Below are 23,925 nucleotides of genomic sequence, written 5' to 3' on the forward strand. Positions count from 1 at the left end.
ATTTTGGTTTTATTTTTTAAAATTTTTTTTATTTTTTATATGTAAATAGTATATCATCAATTATAGTGCTTTTACCCATATTTCATTGAAAAATTAATAAAATTTCAATTAATTGTCTCTCTTTTGATATCCCCCAAATGTTTAACAAACTAATTATAATTTGTATCTTAAGACAAAAATTTGCTAAAATACATAAATGCGAAATACATGTGCTGTTTAGCTATGCCCTTATAGTTTTAAATCAATTTAAATAAATCAATAAATCAATTTAAAGCTAAGAAAGATATCCATCATGTTTTTAAATTACAATGTATAGAAATTACAAAGGGTGTAACATCACCAATATTATGAAGTAATTATACAGGGCTACTAGAATCTGGATTTTTTTTAAGTTGTAGAAATATTGAAAAGGATGTTTTATGCTGTTCAAATTAAACAATATTTTTAAATTCAAAAAAAAATATAAATGTGTTCAAAAAACCTTAGATATGTTTTTATAACGTTCCTATATTTATTTTATATGCTATTTCCAATTTTAAAAAAGAAATTACTTTTTTTTAAAAAAAAAAAGCATTTTTGATGTTATTTTATTGCTATACAATAGGTGTGCATAATCTTAGTACCTTCTCTTATGTCAAAGCATTTTTATGTCATAACCATTATTTTTAATTCTTGTCAGTTTGTTTCGATAAAGAAGAAACGCAGAACAACGTTTTTTTCTACTAACAGATAGGGAGAGAAAGTGCTGAAGTCCTTTTAACACATTTTTTCAATTTTTCACGAACTATATTATATAAGCCGAAAACAATTATTGTTGTTTGTTATTTACCATTGTGTTTATTAGTCGCCATTTTTTACTAGTGTGGAATAGCTGATTCCGTGGAGCAACATGGTGCAAAGAGATGAATTTAAAAAAAAAAATCTATATTAAATATTTTAAACCAATACTACCGAAAATTTTTGTATAACTACGTTTATTTTTGTATATTTAAATTCTGTTACTTCCACGTGATTTTTTTTTTCCAAATATATATCATTGCATGATCTATATTGTTAAAATCATTCCTTTGAATTTAACAGCAATGGACAAATCTACAAAGAATCATTATATTTACTTGTAAAATAATATTCTTGCAACAATTCCTGTACTGATATTTATTCTTTGTATGTAAAATTTCATAAGATTACGAATTTTTTAAGCTTTATTATTGATAATACCCTATAAAATAAAATAAGAAAATTTACAATAAAAAATGCAGTTTTGCTTAACTAGTGTATGTATAAAAATTTATATTTTTAGTCAATTTTATAAAGTGTAATATGAACAGCTTTTACTTAAATATTTAAAAGACGAATTAAGAATAAATTATCCAAATAACTTGAAATTCAATACGAGCACTATTTAAAGAGTATTAACGTACATTAAAAAGTTTTAAGTATGTTTTTAACAATATTCCATCTTTAGAAAAGCAGCGTTTAGCGAAAGCTTTCTTTTTACTTAATTTCAAAGAAAACGGGAATTAAATAAATAATATCTACTAAGCAGCAGTCATTTTTCTAATCGAACATTATTGAAAAAATACTCATTAATTATTTTTTAAAATTTAAAAATATCATTAATATACATAAAAGATAAATATGACTTTTCACTAGCTTGTATATCAACGAAATTGTACTTTGAATTCGGAAATGAGGCAATTTAAAATGCACGCGCATTTTTTAAAATAAAAAACTTAGACGGTAGCCGCAAATGTATCTGGGAAATAAAAGAAATCACAGGAAACAGGAAGGAAAAATTATCAATCACAAGAATCTATTCAGCTCCATTTCATTGAACATTCCTTTGATGTTATATTTCAACTATATCATTGTGAAAAAGCTAAGGACAAGAAAGAATGTAACATAACCAGAAAGTAATTATCTTATCAGAACGAAAGAATTGCTTGATATTTGAGAGAAAAGTGTAGGATTGTATGAAGTTCAACAACGACTTTCAGAAAAGTGAATCACGAAACACAATTCATCCATCAAACTGTCTTGACCCTCCTTGACCACCTAGACCGATAATCACCCCTTTTAACCACAAATTGAAGCAGAAGGGGGAAAGCATACCTTTTGTCCAACTCTCGACACTTTTGGTAGCATCTTTCAAAAATGTGTCTGCCGCTTGTAGTAAGAAACTAAGAGAGAGGGGAAACGCCAGGAGGGTTAAACAATATTTTTAAATTCAAAAAAATATATAAATGTGTTCAAAAAACCTTAGATATGTTTTTATAACGTTCAAGGGGTAGCTAAATTGAAACATTTTCAGTTGTTTTAAACTTGAGCTACTACTAATTGCCTTTTTCCAGGTTGTAACAACTGTGTTATATTTAAAAAATTTATTTCTTCTGTCGATACTCTATATTTATATTTAAATGAATTAAAATTAGTTTATTTCATTATTTACTAAAATGATTGTTTCTAATTAATGAAATTAATTTTGATTTATTTTTTAAATCCTTGTTATGCTATTATATTATTGCTTAATATCAGGGTTCTCACTGCCACATGGCAATGTGCCAAATTTCAAAAAAATGTTTTATTTGACAATAAAATGAACGACTATATTTGCAAAATTGTGAGATCTGGAAATTATCTTTTTTTCCTTTTCAGAAATTCTCTCAACTACTTTAATGTTACGAACCATATTTTACGAAGAATAATTTATTTTCCTTTCTTGACCTTACAAAAGTTTTAGTGTACAATTATTTTGATAGTTTCTATAGCCCTCAGCTGAAATTAGATTAGTAACTGCAGAGGGAACTTATTTAGCTTAAAATAATTTTCTCTTGGCTAATATCTTTTTATGCAGATTAGCGAATTGCCTAGATTTTTCAGAAGCCCGTGAGAACACTGCTGGTTATATTATTTTGTAACTAATTATATAAAGCCTACCATTGCTTAAGTGGGCTTCAAAATCATGGATTTTTCAAATTAACAAAAAAAAATTTGAATTACCTAAGCATTTTCTATTTGTTTATTAGGAAAAATATCTCTTTTAGGCAAATTTATTTCTTATTTACCTTCTCTTTCATGAAATATTTTCTTGGAGTTAGAAAAAATTGGCAAACATAATTATGCAAAGTAGATATGATCAAGGAAGCAAAAATTTCAAAGTGATGCAGATTACTCAATGTAAAATCCAGAACTTGGGTTCAAATGAAAATATCAAGAGAAGGGAAGAAAAAAAAAAAACAATAATTTTGTTAAAGAATTTGGGCACATAGAATTCAAAGAAAGCAATGCATGGCTACAAAATTTTACAAAAATGAATTTTGTTAAAATATATAGTGAGAGTGCTCACAAGAAAACTGAAAAAGTGAATTTGAGTGTTTTTCAAAAATATTATTTATAAAATAATAAATTATCTTTTACACATGGCTTTTTTTTTTCTTTAACATTGGAAATAGCTTTTGTCACAAAATTGCCAACAGCTTCCTGTATCACCCACAGGCAATTTTCACAAAAAAAAAAAAAAAAAGAACTCTTTGTGGCTTGTATTATAGAATTTCAAAAGATTGCTGAGATTTCTATCTGGCATCAAAACTTAACAACTGGCAATGAGTTGCAGTTAATCATTTTAGTGCACACATCTATGAATTTCTTGCAGTACAGGTGGTCAAGTAACCAACATATAGCAAGTGGTTCATGGTCAGTCAACAGCATTTTAAATCTTGATCAGAAAGAATAAAAGTTCGCTACCATACCGTGCAGTGAACAAAACAACAACAAATCTGTAATATTATTTTTTAAAAATTTTACTTGCCTAAAGAATGAAATATTTGAAAATTTAATTTGATAGTTCCTTTTCATTTTATTTTGGTAGCTATTACTGTGAAATTTGCATTACATATTGAAATGAAATTTTTTTGACTGCTTATAATTTCTAATTAAATTAATGAAATGATAAACTCTAAATTTTCGCCCTTTTTTCGGAGTGTGTCATTTTTATAAATGTAAGAAAATCCTACATGTGTGTGTGCGAAAATTATTTCAATATTATTAGTACTGATGAAATTTTGTGTGTGTGCAAAAATTATTTCAATATTATTAGTACTGATGAAATTTGATATAACTGGTGCGAAAATTAATGAGCTAAATCAAATGCTTCACTGAAAGTTATATTTAAGAAAGTTTTACTTAATCGATCATGCACAGGTTAAGTTATTTATATCTTACATCAACTACTTTAAATATAATTGAAAACATGTATAAAAATATTATGTAAGTAAAAATGTACCTAAAAATGTTTTTTTTTTTATGTAAATTGATATAACCAGTTGGTTCAAATCATCATATTCGAGAAATAGCATACTAATACAAAAATTTCTAATCGCGTACGTTGAACGTTTAGCTAAAACGTACTTTCACCATTGCCTGACTCTTCTGTCTCACCTTCCTGTCTTAATTTGCAAAATATCAATGGCTGGCGAGCTTTCTTGTCCATGTGTTATTAGAAACAACAGACAGTATGATCACGTTTATCTTCCAAAAACCGGGAGAAAATACTAGTACTGTCATTCTTGCAGGATTTAAATTTATTTCCTCAAAATAAGCCATGAAAAACTAATTTAAAATTTAAGAATTGTTCAAAAAAAATTTTTAAAGAGAGGACAAAATTTTTTCTAACTTTAGAAATAAGAGTACTAAACTACAAAAAAATTATACTTTCATAGCGGTAAAATGTTAGCAAAATAAATGTTAGTGCCAATTTTCAAAAGTAAAAAATATCTGCATATAATTCTTTTTTTATCATTTTATAATTATTTTATAAATTTCACTCTTTGTGTAATCAGGAGGCTAATTTTGTTGTCGATTAATTTTCCTTTTACGTAGAAAAATTCTAGGAATTTTAAATTTAAGGAAAATACGCTATTTTAATTACTCCAAAACTAATTCGAAAATACATAAAAATGCATGACGGCCAAAAATCGTAATTCTCTTATTAATAATTTTTACCGAACTACATTATGCTGTGATTTCGAAAAAATAAATAGAAAAGCTCAATTTAATTTAAAAGTTTTCTGAATATTAAGTCAAATGTCTCACTCCATGGCTGTTCTTGAACATAATACTAAATTTATATTGTTTTTCTCATACTGAATGTACAAAGGGAGTAGTAGAGTACTTAATTAGTTCATAAGCGCATTTTCCTTGGAAAATAATAATAAAAGATACTAGCACCTAAAAATTCCTATTATTATAAAATGCTTTCTAAAATAGCCCAAAATAAATATGATTGCAGCTATACTTTTTAATTTAAACTTAAAAAAAAAACAAATATGTACCAATATTTAAGAGAAGTTATTTGTAAATTTTTATTTTCAAATCTTAGCCCCTGAATCTTCCTTCGCGGGACCTAGGACGATTGCTCACTCGCCTTCCCGTCCGGCCGCTTTATGTGAACCCTGGCACATTTCCTAAATCAGAGTTGGCATTTTTTTTTTAAAAAAAAGAAACAGCTTTTGAAGTGTCCACAGGGAAAACCTTCATCCCGTGTTAAAGCTAGATTACTTAGAAGTTTCATTTGGGTAGTGTAAAAAGTTATAGAAATTATTAATTAGATGTATTGCAAAATTAACAACTTAAAATATAACTATTTTTAAATGTGAATTCATGTCTTTAAACTTTAAATATTTATTAAAAAATAATAGGAATTTAAAATAGTGTTAAAAAACTTTTCTATCTTAAGCTTTCCAAAACTCGCAATTAAAGTTTAATTTCGCACGAACAATGCTTAAACTCTTAAGAAATTGGTATAAAACTATAATGATGAAAAAATTTTAAAATAATGATTAAATTATCATTATTAACTAAGAATCTCATCTTTAAAATACATTTTTTTTAAAAAAAAGTAATGTCTAATTAGAAATTTAGAATTATTATAAATACTAAGTTTTACAAACATCATTCTGCTTTTGCCATAAATCTGTCTATAATTATATGTCTTACAATTAATTAATCTAACCTTAAAAATGTAATAAATTGTTGGTTTTCAATTGATATTGTTCTTAAAACTTCATCCTAGTAGAACGTTTTTTGTTGTGGTACAGGTAATAAATATTTAAAACTAAATTTTAATTCGTATTAGTTAATAAAAAGTAAAAAAAGATCAAAAATTTTTTCCATTAATATAGTTAAATTTGGAGTTTTAAGTGTTTCAACTATTTTTAGAATTGTAGGTTTCGTCACTTTTACTAATGTGGGTAGTTTCACACATTAAAATCTTACGCACGTGTCCTATGCAAAGCCCCACTTCCGTCCGCCTGTATACCTCCCAGAATTTTATGCCTACTATAAAAAAAACTTCCAGAGTTAAAAGGTTGTTAAAATTATAAAAAATGCAATTTAAAAAATATCTGAGGTCTAAATGCCCAAATCTCCATTTATGTTAAAATGCATATTAATTTTTTTTTCTTTCAAATTCCTTTTAACTTAATAGCTTTTTTTTTGTTTTCTAATAATCTTTTCTAATTTTGATCCTTTCATATAACTTTCCTATTCTGATAGTCTTTATTTAAAAAACTGAATTTTAAACAAATAATTGTTTTCATACAAATTTCGCAGTTTTGTATGTGTCTCAATAGATGGCGTCACGAAGGACTAATGAACTTGGTGGAGGTTTTTTGAAGAGTTGATTTAACTATACAATTTTTTTTTATCAAGTGCTGCTATCTTGTTATTCGAGGTAATTTGAAAAGTTGTCATTTTTTCTTGGCATTTTTTTTTTCCACTAGCTTTCAATATGTTTTCAAAAATTTAATCAAGCTATTAATAGTTATTATTTTTTGTTTGATTTAAGTATTTAGCCCTCTCTCTGCTTTCTTTTTTTTTTAATCAATAGGTCTAAAAAATTCGTATTTTTTATTACATATATTTAGTTTAAATTTACAAAAAAAAAATTTGTGAAAGCGTTTTTTTTTTCAATATAGAATTCGATCATAAAAATTGAACGAAATTTAAATCGAAGATTAATCATATATCAGCAAAATTGTGATAATTATTCTTGTTTAATGATTATTTATTTATGAAATGCAAAGGTAAGACGTGTATACTAATAAAATTATGGAGACACGAAACATTTATTAGAAGTTAAGTTTTTAAATTCTTGTTTCTTTGTGAATTTCTTAGCTAATTTCATTTTTTTCCAACAAATCACGCAGACTGTTGCGCAAAATGCTTCGCTTAGAAAGGAGTGCGCAAAAAGTTGCAGAACATGCTTATATTTACTTCGCAGAAATATGTACGTCATCTTTTAATCCAGATCTGAAAAAAAAAATTCAACGTCGCACTTTTTTTATACGCTCCAAGAAAAAATTAAAAAGTGGTAGCAATATTTATATTTGCAGCTACCAGAATATTTTATTTTCTCCAAGTAAATATATAGATCTGAAAGTAGCAGATAGGAAATTTTATTTCGATACTGGAAGCTAATATTAAGAGATTTTCAGTTTCTTTATAACAAAACTGATACCAATTATTTCTTCCAGGTCCGTGCGAACCCTGTCACAGAAAAACCGAAATGAAATCATGAAATTAGTGGGTTGTGCAAATAGACGGAAAAAATATCCACTCTGAAATCGCGAATTGTGCAAATTTTGGAAGTTTAATTTAAAAAATGTAGCTTATTAAAAGTGGTTTGAATTCATCAAATAATTAAAATACTTTAGCATTTATCATCATTATACTTTGCTGCTGCAATTTAAGACGGGAAAAGAGATGCCTAATCATAGACCAACCAGACTTGATTCAAGTTAGACTGTGTCGAGTCAGTTCACGGAAGAATTCATACAACTTCATTGAGCCACCTTTTTAGCACTCTGGGCAGATGGCAAAATAGCACCCGTTTAAGAGTTCTCTTGCTATGCTTTCTTGAATTTTACGAAGGAAAAAAAAAATCATTCTTTCAATGTTTTTTGCTCTTAACAAATTTTCAATGATAGAATATAATTCGGCAGTTCTTATACCATTAAAGTATTAAAAAATGTGAGAAAAAAAAGTCTCAACTTTATTAAAATGTGAGAGTACTTAATAACTTTAAATCTGTTCTAGATATCTTCTCATAAGTTTAATAGAATAATATTATAGGATTTGCAATACTATAAGGTGATAAATTTAATACTGTACATTTGTCTGTTTTTAGATCTTTTAAAATTTATTTTTATTTTTTCTTAATTTTAATGATGCTGAAAAATTTTACCGACGTAAGTTACGCGGAAACGAAGATATTTTTCAAAAATTTAAAAGTAAGCAAATCTGAAATACTACAACTGTTTGTCATAGAATAGTTTTGGAATAATTTTGTCAGAAATAATAACGGAAATAAATGTAGTTGTTGTTGCAGTTCATTTACGTCGCACTAGAGCTGCACAATGTACTATTGCCGACGGTCTAGGTAGCATCCCTGACGATGATCCGAAGACATGCCATCACAATTTTGATGGTCTGCTGAGGGGATGGTCCCCCCGCTTCGGTAGCCCGACGACCTGCACGCGAAGTCGAGCACTTCGCGGTAGAACAGTTTAACAAGGACCCATACCGCACACCCTCGGTCCCTACGCAGACTAATCCAAGTGGTCACCCACCCGCACACTGATCGCAGCCAGTGATGCTTGACTTCGGTGATCTGCTGGGAACCGTGTCTTAACAATCAGTCCACTGCGGGACTAAATAAATGTAGAAAGAAAAAAAAAAGAAAAAGCAGTGTGACTCTGAAAGAAAAAAAAACTCGGCATGATATTGTAATCAACAATAATTTTATAAAAAGAACAATGGTTTATGTTTTTTTATAAAACTTAAGTTGAAATTTTTTTTTCAATGATTTGCCTTTTAAACACCGAGGAAAATAAGAGGGGAAAAAAAGGGAAAGGGGTATTGAATCATTAACAAATTTTAGAAAGCGAAAATCGAGAGTTATTGTGTCATTGATCCAATAAATTTAAATTTTTCTCTACACCAAAAAAAGCATACATTTATGATTTTTAATGCATTTTTCATAATGTTTCGTAAATTTTATGCTTAATTTAAGTGCGTGAAATAACATTAAGTTTGAACATGGAGTTGATGTTTCATTCAATATAGAGAAAAATATTTGTTTTACGTAGAAGAAAATATCTTATAAAAATTTGTTAAGTGGTAGGGTTCATCAGTTTAAGAAAAAAACAAAACATATCTATTATATTGTTTGAATTGATAATGACAACTAAAATAAAATATTTAGAAAAAATTTAGATACTATTTGTATAAAAGTTTGGTAACAAGAGAAAATTAAAGATAACTTATGAAATTCAGCAAATTATAAAGTTATATATGAAATAGCTATTTAATAAACATAGTTTACATGAGAAAATGACATTTATCTGCTTGTTTATAATGGTCCTACCTTATAAACAAATTGTTTGATTATTTGTAGTATCAAAATTAAAAATTTGACTTTAGACCCCTCCCCCCCAAAAAAAAATTTATAAATAAATATAGTTGTAAATGAAATAATAAGTTTTGTATAGTATATAAGACATATCCTTTTTTATAATAATAAAGAAAAAAATATTCTTTATAAATTTTTGGTTTTAAAAATGATCATGAATTATATACTACTTACGTAAGCACACCTTATATAAATGACATAATTATTTCACGTTCGAAAAAAAATTCATAATTGCATGCAAGGCTTTTCCTTTATTAATAAATAATAATTGTTTATTATTTATTTATTTTTTTTAAGTAAGAAAATTAAAAAGAAAGAAATTATTATTTTTTATAAATATAAAAATAAACTTTTTGTTTGCCGTATAAATAAAATGGCTTATAACGAGATACTAAATACCTAAAAACATCTCTTATAAATTAAATTATCAATTAGTAATGATAGGTCAGGCACATTATTTATAATAATAAATTTAAAAAGAACACATTTTTGACATTAAAACAAATGACTATATGAGTATTAAACTAATGTTTTCCTTTGTAATTTCTAGTAACGTTTTGTTTCAAGACCTAGTCTTTAGCGAATGTTTCGTATGTAGCGTTAATTATAAAATTTTAATAAACGATCACTTTTAAATTTAATTACAAAGACTTAAAACGGTATTTGTGAGGGACAAGGCAATTAATGTTTATATGTATAAGTAACGAGGGCTTAAATCGCTTACTCATGTAACTCATTCGCATAAGTTAATAATACAAAATGCTGTGTACTTGCTACTAACCAAAGGTTTGCTAGTCTATGTTAACATCAAATTCTTTGTAATTTATCTGAAGAGATATCTCTTGTTTTCACGATGAATTTTACTTGGCTAAATATTTAGTGACAATTTTATAAATTGCTACAGATTTATGTGGAAAATTTAAGATTGCTTTAGAATTTTGTTTTGTTTACTTTTGTCTAATGTTTCAAAGTTTAATTATTAACTTTCTTTTCTAAAAATATTACTCGCTGAAAGCTGAATTTGTTTTTGAAGTCTAAAAATTTATTTGTACATTGCAGAACTACCTATAATTCCCTGAAATGGACTTTAATTCTGCTTGAACTTACACTTCTAACATCGAAGTTTTGCCTGTCGTAAGTTAAAGTACTGGTGAATTCCTTTTTGGAAAAAGACTCTCATACGAAATTCTACTACAGGAATGTGCTCCTAAGGCGAAATTCTAGATTGAATCTTTCCTTGAAGCAAAACAGCTGACTACTTACGTGTTTCGAAACAGGTAAGATAAGTTTTATTCTTTTAAAATTTAGTTATATACTTTAGTGTTTCAATACTTTATTTGTTATAGCATTCAGAAACTACCTTAAATTTATGAGACTGAACTTTGCAGAGACCTGGAATTGTACCACAAAAGATTTATCCTGTCTTCATGAGACCTAATACAAGATTAAAAGAAACTTTAAGCATCAGAACAAGTATTTAAAGATATTTAGCAACAGGTAAGATAAATTTTAAGATTTAATTTTTCGGTAAGAAGTGCTATTAATCTAAAATTAGAGTAATACGTAGCATAGGAAATTTTTTTCGATATAATTTGTCTCGTGAATCTCTATGCATAACTTGTAATTTGAGTGAATGCAAATTGTAAATGTTGGTGTGATAAATCTAAGTGAAATAAGTAATTTATGGAATTACTTGTTGTGTATCGTTAAAGTTTTTCAAATATGGTTGGTCCAGGGCATCTGGGAAACGGCCATAAATCATTTCAAATATTTAATTTTGCCTGTCAACTCTCCAAAGTATTCAAAATCTGCAGAAGTTTTTCAACTTACGTTTTTTCAAGCAACTAAAACTTTTGAGTCTTGTAAAACTAGGATTTTTAAATTATAGCAAGTTTATGGCTTAATTTTGTCTCCACGTTTAGTTTTTAAACTGTCAAAGTAGGGAGTTGCATTTGTATTAAAATTTAAAACTTTCATAGTTTCATATCTGATCAATGGAAACTGTTTTAACCTACAGTGTTATTAAATTCAAACATTTTAGTCCATTAGGCAGTGTTAATTTCTATTTAACCATAGAAAATAAATAAATGTGGTTATAATACTTTTTATTATTTCAGAATTCTCCATTGTTGCTCCATTCTTCTAGAGGCTCCACTATTGTCTTCTAGGGTTTGCAACTCAAAAGGCTGATTTTTTTCTTCAAATCTTCGAAAAATTCAGCGATGCGAAACAAAGATTCTATTCTTAGCATACAACAAATGTTTGTATAAGTGGAGCGAAGAGTTCCGTAACACCTGGAAAAAAGTGAAACCCTACGAGGTTACGGTAGACAGCCGTTCCGTTGCTTCCTTTTGTTTCACACTAGTCCAGCTGTTTCGGAACTTTTCGGTTTACTTGTGCGCGCTGTTGTGTCAAGTGTTCTTATATTGTGTGCTAAGCCTCCTATTAGTATCTACAACTGCAGATTCCGTTTTGGATTGAATTCTGTTTTGTTTGTTTGTTTGCTAGTAATTTTTTTTTTTATATTTCATTTAAATTATAATTTCTAGGCAATTTCATTTCTATTATTTTTATTGTGGCATAAAACTTTTTATTGATTTTTCGACAAAGCACGTGCATTGGATTTGGCACATTATTTTCCCGCCAATATTTTGTAAAAAAATCACGCTTTATTTTCACACTAAAATTAGTGTTTATTACAAAAATAGGCAAATCATTCAATAATTTATTAATTTTGATACTTAAATGAAATGTTTTTGCTAATAATTTCAAAGCGAATTTAATTGGAAACTTTAATTTGTACTTACATGTAATGTTTGTTATTTTTGATCCAAAAAACTAATATTTTAATAAGTTTCCTCAATACATAAAATTTATAAGAAATTATAATTATCAGAAAATTATTTTTTATTTTATTTAGAAAATTAGTTTAATCTTTAGGAAAAATTATTTGGATATGGATATTTATTTATGAAATTTCGTATTTATTATTTAGGAAAAACATTGACTGACTAAACTAAATTTACATGACTGCGTTTGTTTAAATTTATAATATTGCGGCCCCAGTTTGGCAGTTTATTATTATCATATATATTTTATTTTCCATTTTGAAAATAGGAAGGAAATTTTAATGTAATTTTTATTATTTTTATATTCATACAAATATTTTTTTATACTATTGTTAGATAAAATCATATTTATCTAATTTTAAACGATATCTTGGTATTTTTATGATTAAGCAATTAAAAGTAAATGATTAAAAGTAGTGTGCATTTTAAAATGTATCTAGACTCGAAAACTTATATTTTACAATCGATAATAAAATTAGGAAAACATTCGAAATAACAAAAAGGTAGAGAAAATCTTCAGGCACTCTTTAAAATTTTCTTGCACGATGCGACCGTCAGGTAGAAATTTTTTGCCATAAAGACAATCCTCCTATCTGTTTATCTTTGAAGAAGTTTTCAGAGCCTGAATAATAGACTAGCTATCTCTACCAAAATTTCTCCTCTAAGAATCTGTCAGAGTTTGTTATTGTAGGTATTAGATCTTTAAAAGTGTGTGTTATACATTACTTTTTGTTGTTTAAATTTAAGAATTTTATACAATGATACTAAAAAAATGAAATTACTGTACAGTTAAGCCTGCAATCAAAGAACAGAAAAATTATTTTTCACTTTTTTTGTTGGTGTTCTTTCAATTCTGTTTATTTTTTATTAGAAGTAAGTTCAGAAATGTTTTAAAAAGATGTTTCACCAATTTTCTCACGTTATGTTGTTCGCTTTCTAAAAAAGTTTACATGAAAAATGATCTGTAAATGTTCTTATAATCTGCAGCTCCTGCTGCAGTGTTAGAAGGTTTCTGCAACCAGGATCATAGCCTTTTTTCCGACGTTAGAATAATTATAAGGACGTATGCAGAATATTAAATAACTTTATCACTTAAACGCATAAGGTACTCAGCTTTAATTGATAATTTATTGTATAAAGACTATTCTGCTTTAGATGTTTTTAAAGTTAGATATCCAGCGTATTAAGTTTTTTAAAAAAAATATTAAATAAAAAAGAAATTTGTATGCATCCCATCCGTAAAAACTGAGATAAAGTGACGTGTTTAAATAATTTGTTTTATGTATATATTTTTTTAAAACAATTCACGCGGACAAGCTTCACAATACAGCTTTTAAACTAAGTAATAATTCTAACTAAGTACTATAATAGTGCTTAGTAATATATATATATGTATATATATATATATATATATATATATATATATATATATATATATATATATATATATATATATATATATATATATATATATATATATATATATATATATATACAATATATATATATATATATATATATATATATATATATATATATATATATATATATATATATATATATATATATATATATATATATATATATATATATATATATATATATATATATATATATATAATATATATAATATATATAATATACATATATATAATATATATAATATACATATATATAATATATATAATAGTAATAGTATAATAGTAAGTAACTATAATAGTAGTAAACTAAGTAGAGCTAATTTCGAAGAGTAATTATCATAATAAGCTTTTAAAATTACTTAAACTACATTGAGAAATTCAAAGAAAATTAATGCTTCATATAACTTAAACTTCTGTTCAAAGGTTTTATTTTAAGCAGCATTGAGTTTAACATTTTTACACATTTTAAACTACAATTATTTTTAATGTACACATTTACGTAATGATGTGCGTCTATTTAAAATTAATTGATGATGCTTGATTTAATTTAACGTGAATGAAATTTACAAAAATAAAGTAAAATTCTTGAAGGAAAGAATTAACTGATTAATTTCTGCTAGTTTAGTGAAAGATTTAGCAATTAAAGCTGAAGCAAATATTGATTTTTGCATTTGCTCTGAATACTTTACATCATTAGCATTAGAAATTCAAACAATATCCCCATGGAATAGGTTTTGATAAGTTTCGTTTTATCTTTTTGAAGAATCTTTGTCTTTAAGAATAGCGATGGGATCTTATTCATAGGAATGATTACATGAAAAGACGTGTCATATTTTGTCAGCTGAAAAATGAGGTACTAGATGAAAAGAGCAATTTTCATTTAGGTACTATTGTAATTTAATTAGGATTGCTACAAATAAATTTTCCTCGCTTTGAGTTATTTCAGGAATTTGAACACATTAAATGAAGGAATAATGAACTTTCGTTTCTATTCTTTGATTACGATTAAGTTAAGAATGAAATAAAAGTTGGATCATAATAAGTTAAAGATTATCCTGAATAAATAAAATTTTTATTCAAGTAGAAAACAATGTAATAAATACGTATTAAAAGAATTCATACCATGCATTTGTTTCCGTGCTGTAAATAAATAGCATGATTAGTGCCAAAGCACTGATTTAAACAAAAGGCTATAAACAAATTTTTGGTTCAACAACATCTAAAGACATAATGTTCAATGTTGCGGCCCTTTTCCTGTTATGACTGGTTCGTTTAAGAAAGGTTGTACAGGAATTGAGTAACAGGAAATCTAATTTTGTGTATGCTGAGATCGTAATTTCTTTCCTAATTTCATTAAGGGGATTTTCCGCCGGTTTTTATTTCCAATTTTATTAAGCTAATGTGGTCAATTTTAAACCAGTAACATTTCTGGTTAAAAACAAGAAATTTTATTAAAAATTCAGAAATTTTTCGACTAAAAGTCTATAACATTCCTGTAATTATCCTGTAGCTTTTCTGATGAATTCAGAAACTTGCCATCAAAAGTCAATATCTTTAAATAATCGGCAACATTGAATTATGGATTAGTTGTGTTTCTTCAAGTCACATCTAACCATAAAAAGTGGTTTCGTTTGTTGGTCTAGTGGTACCATCTAACGTAAAATATTGATGGTATAATAGTTTATCATTCAGTGAGTTGGATGGTGGAGAGTAGATCCGGGGTGCTGCCATCTATGTCTACTTGGTAAAGTTGCATGTTCCTGTAGTCTAGATTCATCATTTTATGATTGTAAGAAGTGGAACTTCACATGTATATAAGGAATTGAGAAAATGTGTGATGTCTTGTCTGCTCAGCCGGTCGTTAAAATGATAGCTTATCCCTCTCAACTAATGTATTTACCAAACTTTAAGAGCACACCATATCGAGGGAGAAACTTTTCATTGAAAATGCTCTCTTACCTCCATAACTATTTTAAAATTCAAAGTATAGAAAAAGTGAATTCAGACACACCTTGTTAAAGCTATGAAGCTTCAAATGCTGAAAAAATTACTGAAAAAAAATATCAAAATGCAAACAAATTATTGGTAGAGAACTTTCCCATTGCGTTATCTTCTCATAATTTTATTTTGATATTTTGAATTTTTTTTCAGTATTTGAAACTTCATGGCTTACTTTAGTTTTGTCAGAATATTATGAATTTTAAATAATTTATAGAAGTGAAAAAATTGTGATGAAAAGTGTCTCCCGTGGTATAGCGTCCTCTTAATAAGCTAAGAGGCTTCATAAGGCTTCAGCACAGAATTTAGAGAAGTAATTAAGAAACGAAGTTACTTTGATATCCTTAGTTTGATTATTAAAATGGAATATAAAATTTAAATATTTAAAAAATATATAATAAATACTATCAGGTAGAAAGAATCAAGATTAATCTAGTCAGCAAAACACATTTATTGAAGTACTTCCAGCAAAAAGAATACATGGTGACTGACGTTTCCACCTGGAACACTTGAACTTGCATAAAATTAAATGTGTGGAAGAAAGTAATGTTCTTAATGTCCTTAATGCCACACCAACTCGTTCTTTAATTTTTTGTATGGTTTTCGGCATCATTAGTTTCAAAACAGTGTCTTAAGTATGCAAGTGACAAGTTTTTATTCTTAATCACATGGCCACCATAACTCCAGAACCTTATGCTACGGGATTTATTTTATGGAATTACTTCAAAAACACTATTTATAAACCATCTATTCTTAAAATATTGCACTAATTCAAGAACGCATTGTGCAGTATTATGTACCATTGAAGTATTTACATATCAAATGAGTGGAGCGAATTGATTACAGATTAGACGTTTGTTTTGTAATAAAAAAAAACTACAAATAAAGAACATTTGAAACAGAAAAATTTAGTATATTTTTCTTTAATTTCGTGTATCAGTTATTGTAATATGTGTAGTTTCAAATATATAAATGTTTAAAATCTGGTCATTTATTTGTGTTAACCCTATATACATTAAAGTCTTAGAGCAGCAAATATTTATTATTGATTATTAAATATATAAAACATAGCACTCTATGATTTTTATATATACAATTTGATTATATGTATTTCCAATTCTCCGGGAATCAAATCTAAAATGAAGATATATATTTTTGCATTTTGTTTTAACGCTTGTTCAAAAGCTTCGATATAATATTTTAAATTACTTTCTGAACTAGAACTCATTTTTTGAAAATAATTTATCGTAAAAGTATTCGGTTTTAAACAAGAAAACTTAGAAAAAGTCTTAAATCTTCATGAATTTCTCTTAGAAAATGAATTAAGTTCTTCTAAACATAAACAGAAATGAAGAAGAAAGATTTATGCAGTAGTTTTAAACACATCTGAAATTTTAAAAAGAGATAAATGATCTGAACACAACTTGATGGGTATTTCGGCATTTTATATTTATCTTTATTCTCCCCATCAGTAATTGAATTTTAAATGAATCGCTTACAAATAGATGTTCGTCAAATGTTTGTCTAGTTTAAACAGTAAGCTACAATAAGCAACAGAAATAAGTAGAATATGCATTTGAGATCCATGTATTAAGGAAAGCAAAATAGTTCTTGGAAATATTTTTAAAGTATTTGAAGGGCTTGATGGTATACTTTTAAATAAACGTATTTATGTGGATATTTTTTTATTTCTATTTTTAAGTAAGGTTGCCATCGTTATTGTTTATATGAAGAGATTCAAAAATATCTTTCCGAACTTGACGTGCAATAAAATGTAAATATCACTAAATTTTGTTTCTTGTACATGTCTCAACTATAAAATGTGGCATTCAGCTGGCAGAAGGGGGGGGGTATGGGCTAAGGGGCATCGGTCTCAAGCTTCCAGCCGAAGAGGGCTTCTAATCGACAGCTAATAACATTAAATGTTTGAATCTATTACTATTTTAATTTTAGCTTCCTTAGAATGTTTTAATTACACGAAAAAAGAAGCATTCAATTGACGACTAAGGGCACTAAAACTTTAAATCGGTTATTTTAATTTTAGCATCTTTAGGATGTTTTACTGGCAAGGTAAAGGGAGCAGCCAATTGACGACTATGGGCACTAAAATTTTAACTCTTTTATTATTCAAATTTTAGCATTTTAATTTTAGCATCCTTAGGATGTTTTAGTGACAGGGCTAAGGGAGCATCATATATACGACTAAGAACACCATTTTTTTTTTTTTTTTTTGCTTTGGCTGTGCTTTGAGTAGAGTTAAAAACGTAACTTGTATTTTGTAGATATTTTTAACATGAATGTGTTTTACAATAATCTAAATAATATTAGATAATACATTTTTTCATTTTTATTTTATACTTAAAATATAATTCCAATATAAATATTCTTTAATAATAACTCAAAGTTTTGAAAATAGACATAATAATGCTTAAAAATACACTTCGAAATTGGAATGCGCATTTTTACCTTTTCCGAAAAGATGATAATAAATTATTATGTTTTATTTATCTATTTATTTTAAAAGTAAAACCATTAACAATGAGAGTTGCTATAGTTTCACAATATTCCTTTTGGATCTGTCAGAGCTCCAGAGAGGAAGTTGGTAATGCCAATATTATTTAGATAACAAAAAGTTATATGCAAAACGTTTTTCTAACATTTAAAGACATTTATATGAACTTTTTTAGTGTGCTTTTGATATAGTGTTTCATTTTCTTTAAAAATAATAATATACATTACGAAAACCATATGACAAACTGTCTAACTTAAAACAATCAAAACAATTTTTTATAAAAAAAAAAGAGAAAAAACATGTGTGTTACACTACGCCTATGTTTGATGTTTGACTAACTCGATCATAATGAGTACCCTAGTTAACCCCTAGTTCTTAGAATGAGAAAGAAGTGCTTCCCTGCATTTCAAATATCAATGAAGTGAATGGTACATTTGGAATTTATAAAGGGTAAATTTCTTAATATTATACAACACGGCACTCAGATTTTAAAAATAATACCTGTAAAAAAAGTTTGGTTTCGTATTTTAATTTAAAAATAGAAATTACATTTTACTGTCTTCATTTATAATAAGCTAAAAACTATACTTTTGTTGTTCCTATAATACAATGTAACTCTAAACTGATCAAAGTTTACAATGAACTTAAAAGTTAGTGTAATTTTATTGTAAACTGTTATGCCCCGATTGAAGAAAAAAAGTATGTTCAGTTATTTTTCTTATTTTTGATGGAACAATTATTAAAAAATTAAAATATAAAATCAATTGCAAGTGTAATGTGTGCTGTTTTGGTTTAGTATAAACGAAATGTATTTAGTTAATATTTGTGGAATTTTTTAAAACAAAGTTTTTGGACAAGTTTGAGATGTAAAGTGACCGTGTTGCTAAACTATGTGCTAAACTATATCCTTGGAAATATATGCCAAGTAGTGTTCACAAATTTTTAATTCATGGGTCTCATATGATAAAAAACTTTGAATTTCTGATTGGTGAGATATCTGAAGAAGATCTTGAAGAGCTTCACAAAAAATGAGGCATTATCGAGAAACTAACTCTATAAAAGCTTATAAATTACACTACATTGAGGATTTGTTCAAGAGATTATTGTTCATTAGTGATCTACTTATTTCAAAACAGAATAATAAGTGAACTCTATCCCATGGTAAAAGATCTGTTAATTAATAATTAAATAATAGGATAAGATAATAATTTGAAACATTGGAATATATTATACATTTTGTATTAAATAATGTAATAATTATATAAAATATTGCAATGAATATGATAATTTATTAGAATAATAGTTTTCTTTAAAACTAGTTCATGAAAATGCAGATTCTAATTATTATTTACTTTTTTTGTTCCTTTTCTTTTCTCTTTCGCTGTATCATTAAAATATCTTTATAATACTTACATATCACCGTTAAATATACAGAATAACAAAAAATCAACTCTTTTGAAGTTATATTTGTGATTTATGCGACAATTTCTGGCATTTAAAAGCCATCACTTTGGACCTGTCATTTTGAAAAGTGAAATTCTAATATTAGACTCTTAATTAGCATCCTCGAAAACCCTGATATCCCTAATTTTCAGAAAATATAATTGAAGTATGAGTTTTGGCCAGCTTTTCCAGAGTTACCACAATGTGACGCACCGTTGAACTGAGACTAGCTCTCCTAGAGCCATCTGTCGTCCTTTTGGGAAAATATATTCATTCCACAATAGTTATTTTTAAATGCTGTTTTTTTTAAACCTTTTTTTATTCCACTATAATGATAGCAAACGTCAATGTGTTTGTTTAGGATGGAAACGCTAAGTCCTCAATAAGTTGTGAGCTCTATGTCCATCCTAATAAATTAATCCCTGTTAGGTTATAAATGAATTTAGTTAAATAAGGCCGTAAATAAAAACTTTTTATGTAACTTTCAGAAAGGTTTATAAACGATGCCAAGTATATAAAATATGCTCAATTTTTCAAAAATGAACGAAAAAAAGTTTTTTTTTAATACTTAACTGCTATTTTAATCTGAAAGTGTCTTTTTTATTATACTTTATTTATTTACATCGAAAAAATTACTTTTTATGCTGAAGAATTACTCTCACCACTGAATTAATTCTTATTTTAACTCAAAAATGAATAATAATCTGTTTTTATAAAACACAAGATTTAGAAAACGTTTTTTAAAAAAATTTGACTTTGTAAAAAGTGTGATTAAAACCAATTAATTATAAAATTTGTTTAATTAATTTTTTCTACTCTAAATAAAGTATTAATTTATAAACGCTCTGAACGAAATTTAAACTTCCCATTTTATGTAAATGAAACCAATTATTCGTAGACTTTCTGTAAACGAAACTGTAAATGAGAATTCGAGTCTTAATTCCAAAAGGAAGAACAATTTTGAACCTTTTATTAACTTAGCGAACTTGCTGTGAATTTCTCAGGGGTAGAATTGTTGATAATTGGATTCTTTTTTTTATTTTATTTATTCTTTGTTATTTGTTATAAGTGTTAAGTTAGATTAAAGAAAGTATTTCTTTAGTGAGACCACGTATTAAACGTCAAAATACTAAGAGAAATAGACACATATAATATCCCCGAATTGTTCCTTATTTGTTTTCTGCTATAAAAATGATTATATTGATTCAATCTCTGAGATATAAATTCACTTTGTAGCTTTATTTTGTTACAATTTATTTAATAATGGCCTTCCTAAACTTTGTTGCTTTTTTCTAATTTTAGTTGAATTTCCAAATTAGTTATTTAATTAAAAAATCGGATTATAGAATACTATACTGTATATCGTTTTTGTTAGAATACTATCAGTTTCAGACATACGTTACAAATGTATTTATGTCTTCGTTTTAAAAAAAAGTATGCATTTATTGATTAGTAATAGCATATTATTAAATATTTAAAGTTCATGATGACATGATTATGAGTTTGATGTTTTTATTTTCGGGCAGTTCAAAAACTATCATTTCTGTTTTTATTTTATATTTATTGTAAAATTAAACAAAAATAGTATTTTTTATGATTTTAGTGATAATTTCAGTGCGACTTCACCATAATAAAAAGATCAGCAGCTAAAAACTTTCTTTCCAAATGTTTATGTTTTATCGATAATTTCGTGATTCTAATCCGGATTTATGAGAAACACAAAACATTAATGAGAAAAAATGTACAATATCCTTATTTTTAATTTTCTTTCTGTTCTTTTTTTTAATATTCCGTCGTTAATTTCTTTAATTAACTGTGACGTAGTATATTAATAAAAATTTTATTTTGTTTTTTCTTTGTGTTGAATTTGAAATTTTCTTATCATCTAGTTCATAAATATTTACAAAGCATCAGAGAAAGTAATTAACTAAACGGGAAAATCGTATTCGTATGCAAAGAAAAGCGCTCAAATCTTTAGATTCATTTTAACTTTTTTCCTTCTGTACAAATCAATGCTGCTTTTAAATTAATTAAGATTCTTACAATCGTACCTTATTTTTATATTTTACTTTGTTTCCTAATTTTAAAAATCTCTTTGAAATATGGAAATAATTTAGATCTTCTTTTTTAAAAATAAATTTTACTTCATTCAAAGAAACTTTAAATATCATATATGAATTCTTTAAAACTTATTGATTTAATCTTAACAAATAAACATGATAAAATATTTAATATTGTTTAGTTTATAAATTGTTAAAAAGAAACCATTTTTAATAAAACTTATATACGCACTGGTTTTTAAATTCATGGAAGCTTTTCGTATTTACTTTTTTCAAATAACACATTTTATGGATTGAAAGAGAAATGATGCGTCTTTTTGTTTTACATTTTTTACAAAATTGTTCGAGAAAACAGCTTTAGGAAATGATTATTTGGCAACCATTTTTCGACTTTAAGTGTGCTTGATCATTAGTGTAAGAATGTTTCTTAAGAAAATAGAATTTTGAGTGAAAGCAAAGTTCTGTCTTCATGATCAGCGCATAACTTTTTTCTTTTAAATTTTTATAAACATGTTCAAATTATTTTAATCAAGAAAGTTAAGTTTTCTCATTAAAATGTTGTCACTTCTTGTATGTCCTTGTCACTCCTCCATTTTCCTTGTTGTTATAATATATTAGATTCTGTATTAGATAAGATAATAATTCGTCTTTAGAACAAAATTTTATAATTGACAGCGCATTAAATAATATAGTTTGTATGCATTTTGAAAAAAATATTGATTTTCTTAACATTATTTTTTGTTGTTGAACTTTTATGACTCATGAAATTATCTGGGCCATAAGTGAGATATAAGATAGGGGTAAAAACAATCCCCCGTAGCAAAAATAACTGATAGAAATAATTTTATCTGTAAGAAAAGGTACTTATTAAATATATATATATATATATATATATAGGTTGTAAGCATCTGATAAAACATTTAAGGTAATCTAAATGAGATTATCGGTTTTCAATAATTAATAACCGTAAAATAGTGAAAATAAAAATGAAAAAAAAAAGAAAAGATTTTTGAAGCAAATTTATGAGAAAGCGTATATATTTATCTTCCCAAAATTTATGGCGTTAGATCAAAAAATTTTCGACAGTCGGCGCTGCAAGTCCTTTCTACTGTTTTCTCTGTTGCATTTTGATGCAAGCAGGTTTCATCATTTGATCAACGAATATATAAGTGAGTGTCATAATAAGTGTCATATATAAGTGAGTGACATGTCATAATCAAATATATAATATATATTTGATTATGACATGTAATTGTGGCTGTTGCTAGACATTTCAAAAATATAGAAATCAGATTTGTGGTGTGGATTTTGTGGTGTGGAAAATTGTGGTGTGGATTTTTATTGTTTTCCTTTGATTTTCAGGTTTGTTACACACGGCGTCGTCTGTTAAAATGTTTTTGAACTGAAAATAAAAACTCTGAGAGGAAAAGTATATGCCCTGTCACGCTGATTTGATCCAAGATTTTTCTTTTTTAAAAACCTATGTCTAATTATGTATTTTTAGAAACCGTGAGTCTACTTTAGAAGACTTTTAGTTAATATTTTGATAATAGATTTTATTCTATCCACAATTAAATAGAAATCACGTATGGACGTCTTACATTTCTAAATTTGAAGGGAAAAATATGAATAATACTTCACTCAAAAAAATAAATAAAGACTTGAAATAAAGAAAGAAAGAGAAAAAAATAGAAGATATTGTTTGGGGAATCAACGTTAGACATTGTTTATTCGGGTGATTTTTTTTTACTTTAAATGCTCATCATATTTAGTGTAAGAATATTTTTTGACAAAATTTTTTTTTTTATCTAGAATCATCAACTCAGGTTTTTAACAGTGTCAAGAAAAAAATGTGTCTCATACAAATCCCAACGAATGAAATATTCTAGAGGTAAGTAATATAAGAGACATCAACAAAGGCAGTAGATATTCTTCGTTTAATACGAACACTTAATACTTAGAAAGATAGCTTGCTGTTTATAGAACTCCCCGACATATTATTTGCATTTATTTGATAAATCCTTATTTATAGTTTAAAAAAAATTATACGTTTCTACGAGTTTCATTTTCCTGAAGTATCATTCAGACAACAGCTTCAAGAGAAAATACGGTTACATATATATATATATATATATATATATATATATATATATTGTTTTTTTTTTTTCTTTTT

This window comes from Parasteatoda tepidariorum, chromosome 11 (assembly GCF_982258835.1).
Source record: "Parasteatoda tepidariorum strain Cologne lab strain chromosome 11, Ptep-v5.0, whole genome shotgun sequence".
Lineage (NCBI taxonomy): Eukaryota > Metazoa > Arthropoda > Arachnida > Araneae > Theridiidae > Parasteatoda > Parasteatoda tepidariorum.